Genomic DNA, 7753 nt, shown 5'->3' with positions numbered 1-7753 from the left:
TTGTCGAGGAAAAAAATTTGGCGCCATTGTCGGGGAACGTAAGATCATATCTTCCCTAGGAAAGAACGACAATGATCAGATCTGATTGTTGATGTGGATAGTGATTAGACACATGAAGGTTGAAATAATTCACGTGGAGACTCTAATGTCGAAGAATCCAAAGGTTTAGAATTTTCATGGAGACTCCATTCTTCAAAAACTGATAGTTGTATGAACTTCTTTGTGACTTAACTGTTTTCAAAATGGGTTCAACTGCTCGAAGGTATGCTCCTATGAATCATGCTCACATTCTTGGTTTTCCAAATCATAATCCTTGCATAGAATGGCAAACTAATTTGACCAAATTCATAGATGGAAATGAGGATGAGGCTATTCTTCATTTAATAAGATTTCATTAGCATATACATAAGCTCGAGATTAGGTTTCATGAGGATTTTTTGATGAATATGTTTATGGCAACCCTAGAAGGAAAAGTAAAATCATGGCATGAAGGATTGAAGCCACGTAGCTTATTCTCTCTTAAAGAATTCCACACAACACTCTTTGAGTTTTATGGAAAATCTCATCATTCATTCTTGTTGTTCGAAGATTGTTGCGAATCTTGTGAAAACTACATTCAATACCTTGAAGAGACTTTTGGTGATGAAGAATGTCTAGATTATGAGATCATAGAGGCCCTTTATGAATTTTCTTCCCAACAGAAAATAACAGAGATTAGCTGCTTTGATACAAAGGATCATTCACAGAACACATCAACTCCTTCTTTTCTTGAAGATGAAACAGATCTTCATCCAAGCCAGAATTTTGAAGTTGCATGTACAAAAAACTTAAGCAGTGAACCATCTTATGGCAACGATCATCTACTTTTGCAAGGAAATAATGAACAAGAAATTGTTTTCCTTGATTCTTGTGATAGTCAAATTGATATTCTTCTTGTTGAAGCACATGAGGAATCAAATATACTTGGAGTGGTTGTTGCATTTAAAGTTTTCCATGAGCATCAAAACCTTGTCTTTTGGATGAGAGGTATGAAGATAGTCATTCACTTGTTTTTTCAGATTGTTCTTTCTCTGAGTTTTTATTTCAAGATCAGGTTTGTGAAGCCCAAGATGAGGTTCCTGATGAAATGTGTGAACAAGGATCTCTATAGACTCACCACTCATATGTCTCTCCAGCTCATCCATTTTCTAAAGCACTATTTCAAGGACAGATTCATGCAAATCATAATTTTGAATTGGCATGTGTGATGGTTTCAGACAATGTAATTATGGCAGAGAATAATCATCAAACATTGCAAGCAGATTATGAAGAGGAGGCCAGTGATAAATAAGATATTGTTTTAGAGCCTCTTACACATGATGATCTTCCTCTAGATTCATAAAATGAAGAGTGTCTTGTATTTCTTCTGATTTTTAAGATATGGTAATGTTCCATATTATTATAGACATTATTGCCAATTTGTTGCAGCCATATGGGAAGATGAAGTTTCTTATTTTTGTGGCTCATGAGCACATGTTCAATGGACACTTGGAGTGGCCAGTCTTTTGTTTTTTTTGCCTGCTCAAGGGAAGTGTGAGCAGGATTCAAGTAAGTAGCCATTTGCTAGATTGGTTACTTTGGAGGGATCATTTCACATGATTGTATATATATCTTCAGCAGGTGGGCGGTTATCATCAGGATTTGAAACCCGAGGTGAAGGCCCTAAGATCTCAATGGTCTATTCCCATAATTAAGGTCAGTCAATAGTCAGTTTTAGAGTTAAGTCAATTTTTTTCATTGTGTCAAGTCATTTCAGTTTATGAAGTCATTTCAGGTTTGGGTCTTGTTTTTTATTTTTGATTCCATTGCCCAATGGATTAGGCTACCTGGTCTACGATGTTCTTGGCAGCTCCTAAAGGAGCTACCATCCCCAGCTCGAGCCAATATTAGTTTTTGTCAGTCCTGTCAGTCACTAGTGATCAAATGTGTTCTTTCAAAGTTTTTGTTAGGGTCCTAGGTAAAATTTATGGTTTCAGTAGGTCTTCATATAGAAAAATTTGATCATTGGTTGGTGTCTCTAGGTCATTACTACTCTCTCCATTCTCATCGTCAATAAATGCTATCATGGTCAGGTCATCATTTCTTAGTAGTGTGTCTTGGTCATCATGCTTCTCATCATTATATTGGGTCAGGCATACAAAATGTCATGTAAAAAGTCATAATTGCCACCTAGGTCATCATCAAAGAGAGTAGTAATAGGGAAAAATGATCTATTGGGTTCCTAAAGTACATTTTATCCTTTATGAAGATCTAATACTGCATACTTAAATGTAAAAGTTGTTGCACACTATATTGTTTTTCAGATTCTCAAGAAAATCAATAATGGCATGCCATGACATATGCACAAAAGTGATTTTGAGCTTATAAAATGCCATTCAAAATTTTCCCTACTCATTTCATTTGTATCAAACTCCTACCTATCATTTAATGCCTTCCAATCAACCTCGGCATCGAACTGCACCCTCAAAGGTGTTTTTTAGCCTACACACTGTGTTTTCTCCCTCCACACTGCGTTTTCTCCTGTACGTTGTGTTTTCAGTTTTGGGAGAAAAGGGGCACCTCCAAGGGTTTTCATCAACAAGCAAGGTTTCGAGCATCATTCATACAAGTAAGTGAAATCCTACAGGCACCTCCTTTCATCAGTTACTCCAGCATTTCAGTGGGGAACCCTCTTCAAGGGTCCATAATACATTGTTGTGATTTAGCACTCTTGTTTTATTTTGCAAAGAGTAAAACCCAGTTCCCTACTCATTTTACCTCTTCCCCGGACTAAACTCACCTCCCCTAAGCTTTCCTTACCCCTCCTTCCTCATTTCCCTAAGTCCTAGACTTAGCCCTATCTTCTATGTTGCTTTTTTGGAAGTTTTATGGTTAGGACTGTGTTTAAATTTCCTACACTAATCCCTACCCTCTCTTTATCATTTTCCACCTCCCTAAGTTTCCTAACACACCTCCCTACCTCCCCAATTTTTCTTACCCACATATCTTCTCCATAACCCCTTCATCCCTTCACCTAAGTACATTAATCCCAATCCCCTTCTCCCTCAAAAAACTATGTTTTTCCCATCTCTTACACTAGGGTTTTGCTTTGCAATTGTAAAAAATGGAGGGAGGAAAGAAGCCATACAAAAAATCAGGTCATGTGTCAAGGTTTGAGCCACTTTACACCAAAGAATTGAGGTCTTCAGCATTTTCCAGAGAGTGTTTCCAAAAGGTGGGTTGTTTAGGGTTTTGTGAGCATATTCAGCAAGTGGGATGATTCAGCAAGTGGGATACCATGCCAAGTTGATAAGCCTCTTTGCCACCAACTTGAAAAGTGGAAAAACCACAATATCAGGAATAAACTTCATCATATCAGCAGAGGTGATTGGCATAATTTTTAGGGTTTTCAGGTCATTTGCCACACATAGGGACAGGTTTGCTTCAAAGTATGTTTCTGACGAAATGGAGATGAACTTGACAAAAGTGAAATAGGTTTTTGTCCATAATAGACCAAGGAACAAAAACCTCCTTCCAGTTTTACATAGTTATCATAAATAGGGAGATATGAAACTTTCATGGAGGATTATGTCAGAAAATCAAAATTTTCAAATTAATTTCATGTTTTAGTCATGCTTTTGTGGCACTTATTCCAAGAAAATGAGAATCCATTTCCAAAAACAGAGAGAGGTGTTTCTTAAAAACATACTTATCTACAAAAATATCTCCTATGTTTTCAAAAATATACATGTTTAGATATATATTTCTCCATCTTTGAGGCCTATGTTTGTATAAAACCCAGAAATTTTACACAGTTTTTCGTCCAAAAAGGTAGTGTGCCCAATGTTGCGCTTTTTATGGGGAGCTCAAAATGACAATTTTCTTGCATATTTGGATTTTTTATCACTTGTACATCACTTATAGCCCCTGGGAGAAAACTTTCATCAAGTTCTAGTAGGTGAAAAAATCCAAAAACCACTCAAAAATCACCTCTCTGCCCTCTTTTTTAAGAGCTCGCTGTGTTTTTGGAGTACCTATGGGAGAATGGAGTTTTGGAGGGATATGAGCAATGTTTTTCAACGCTTGAGGATTCTATCATGTCAAATACATCTAGAGCTATCTCCATCATTTTTCAGATGAGGATTTGGACCTCAAGAAGGCCTCCAAAAGTCACTTCTACCAATTTCGTTGCGTTTTCTCCTAGCACACTGCACTTTTTCATGAATTCGCTACGTGTTTTCCTGAAACTAATGTTTCTTAGTTCTATCAGCTAGTTTCAAGTTTTCATGATGTAATTACTTTCCTTTGATGTAATTATGATGTTATAAGAGTTAAATAGATTTTTAGATTTATTTTCATGTAAATTTAGGCCTCATTTATCATTAGTAGTTCAGTCAAAGTTTAAAAGGAGGATTTGTTTTAAGCTCCCCAGACATTAGGGTTTTGTTGAGCACCTCTGTAATCAGTTCCTAAACTGAAGGATTTGACCCTGAGAGGGGAAAATGGTTTTGGTCTATATGTATCTAGTTTCAATCATAGAACAGGTTGGACATCAGTGAGTAGAACTCTTGGCGCTTGTACTTCATCATTTTTTGTAGGAAATCAAAGGATAGTTGCAGCTATTATTTAGGAATTCTTGTGTTGTGATTTTGTGATAATGTTTTCTCTTTGTTATAGTCTTAAATGAATTATAATTCCATCTTCTTTCCATGCCTATGATTTTTAGTGATTTTCCTAAGAGGTTTTAAACAGAATTCTTAATTTTAAGTTCTGTTTTGTTAGGAACTTCGTGTTTATGTCACTTGTATTCTGATTAATGAATTCATCCTTTTCATGCTCATTTTGATCTCTACTTTTCCACCCTACACTACATCGACAAAACCTCAAAGTATCACAAAATCATACCTACCCTGCTCCTTTATATCTCTTGCAACTGAAACCTTTGAGATTTTTACCTAGTTCCCTCATTTTCACTCCTGATCCAGCAAACCCCTAAAATGTCCAAAACTCTAGAGCTAAACATATCTGGTCTAACATCTTTTCCCACTCTAGTAATCATTGGCTGTGAGTTCATAAAGAGATCCCTCTCTGGTTTAGCATGGCTAGCTGTTGAACCCTAAGTGGTTTGAAGTTACCTCCTTCAATCACCTTTCTCATCCTTGGGATATTGTTGAGGATAACATTTTGGCGTCATTGCCAGAAAACACAAGATCATATCTTCCCTAGGAAAGAATGATAAGGATCAGACCTAATTATTAATGGTGGATAGTGATCAGACACGGGAAGGCTAAAATCATTCACCTAGCGACTCTAGTGTCAAAGAATCCAAAGGTTTAGAATTTTCATGGCGACTCCATTGTTTAAAAACCAATAGTTTGTTGAACTTATTTGTGACTTAACTATGTTCAAAATGGATTCAAGTACTCGAAGGTATGCTCCTATGAATCGTGCTCACATTCCTCATTTTCCAAATCGAATTCCTTGCATAGATTGGCAAACTAATTGCCCAAATTCATAGATGAAAATGAGGATGAGGCTATTCTTCTTTTAATAAAATTTCATTGGCATATACATAAGCTCGGGATTAGGTTTCATGAGGATTGTTTGATGAAAATGTTTATGGCTACCCTAGAGGGAAAAGCAAGATCATGGTATGAAGTATTGAAGCCAGGTAGCTTATTCTCTCTTAAATAATTCCACACAACATTCTTTGAGTTTTATGGAAAATATCATCATTCATTATCACTATTCAAAGATTGTTATTAATCCTATGAAAACTTCATTCAATACCTTGAAGAGACTTTTGGTGATGAAGAATGTATATATTATGAGATCATAGATGCCCTTTATGAATTTTCTTCCCAGCAGAAAATAACAGAGATTAGATTCTTTAGTACAAAGGATCATTCATAGCACATGTCAACTCCTTCTTTGCTTGAAGAAGAAATAGATCTGCATCCTAATAGTCAATAAGAAATTGGTCCATGTCAGAATTCTGAAGTTGCATGTACAGAAAACTTAAGCAGTGAACCATATTATGGCAATGATCATCTAATTTTGCAAGAAATAGTGAAAAAGAAGTTGTTTTCCTTGATTCTTGTGACAGTCAAATTGACATTCTTCCTGTTGAAGCACATGAGGAATCAAGTATACTTGAAGTGGTTGTTGCATTTAAAGTTTTCCATGAGCATCCAAAACCCTGTCTTTTGGATGAGAAGTATGAAGATGGTAATTCACTTGTTTTTTCAGATTGTTCTTTCTCTGAGTTTTTATTTCAAGGTCAAATTTGTGAAGACCAGGATGAGGTTTCTGATGAAATGTATGAACTAGGATCTCTAGACACTCACCACTCATATGTCTCTCCATCTCATCCATTTTCTGAAGCACTATTACAAGGGAAGATTCATGCAAATCATAATTTTTAATTAGCATGTGCAAAGGTTTTAGACAATGTAATTATGGAAGATAATAATCATCAAACATAGCAAGTAGAATATGAAGAGGAGAGAGGTGATAAAGAAGATGTTGTTTTAGAGCCTCTTGCACATGATGATCTTCCTCTAGATTCAGAAAATGAAGAGTGTGCTTGCATTTCTTCTAACTTTCAAGATATGGTAATGTTCCAGATTATTATAGACCCTATTGCCAATTTGTTGCAGCCATATTGGAAGATGAATTTTCTTATATTTATGGATCATGAGCACATGTTCAGTGGACACTTGGAGTGGTCAATCTTTTGTTTTTTTTGCCAGCTCAAGGAAAGTGTGAGCAGGATTCAAGTAAGTAGTCATTTGTTGGATTGGTTACATTGGAGGGATCATTTCACATGATTATATATATATCTTCAGCGGGTGGGCGGTTATCATCAGGATTTGAAGCCCGAGGTAAAGGCCATAAGATCTCGATGGTCTACTGCCATAAGTAAGTTCAGACAGTAGTCAGTTTTAGTGTTAAGTCAATTTTTTTCAGTGTGTCAAGTCATTTCAGTTTCGATTCTTGTTTTTTATTTTTGTCTCCATTTTCCAATACATTAGGCTACCTAGTCTACGGTGTTCTTGACACCTCCTAAAGGAGCTACCATCTCCAGCTGGAGCTAATGTTAGTGTCTGTCAGTCCTGTCAATCACCAGTGATCAAATGTGCTCTTTCAAAGTTTTTGTTAGGGTACTAGGTCAAGTTTATGATTTCAGTAGGTCTTCAAATAAAAAACTTTGATCATTGGTTGGTGTGTCTAGGTCAATACTACTCTCTCCATTCTCATGGTCAATAAATTCTCTCATGGTCAAGTCATCATTTCTTAGTAGTGTGTCTAGGTCAACATGATGTTCATCATTCCGTTAGGCCAGGCATACAAAATATAATGTAAAAATTCATAATTTCCACCTAGGTCATCATCAAAGGGAGTATTAATAGAGACAAATGATCTATTGGGTTCCTAAAGTACATTTTATCCTTTATGAAGATCTAATACTGCATGCTTAAATGTAAAAGTTGTTGCACACTATATTGTTTTTCAGATTCTCAAGAAGATTAATAATGTCATGTCATAACATATGCACAAAAGTGATTTTGAGCTTATAAAAGGCCATTCAAAATTTTCCCTACTCATTTCATTTGTATCAAGCTCCTACCTATCATCGAATGCCCTCCAATCAACCTCAGCATCGAACTGCACCCTCAAAGGTGTTTTTTCTCCTACACATTGTGTCTTCTCCCTCCGCATTGTGTTTTCTCCA

Source organism: Pinus tabuliformis, chromosome 3_2 (genome assembly GCF_031772625.1).
Source record: "Pinus tabuliformis cultivar Carrire ecotype Pingquan chromosome 3_2, CPIR1, whole genome shotgun sequence".
Classification (NCBI taxonomy): Eukaryota; Viridiplantae; Streptophyta; class Pinopsida; order Pinales; family Pinaceae; genus Pinus; species Pinus tabuliformis.
The sequence above is the reverse complement of the archived record's forward strand: the minus strand, read 5'-3'. Positions refer to the sequence as shown.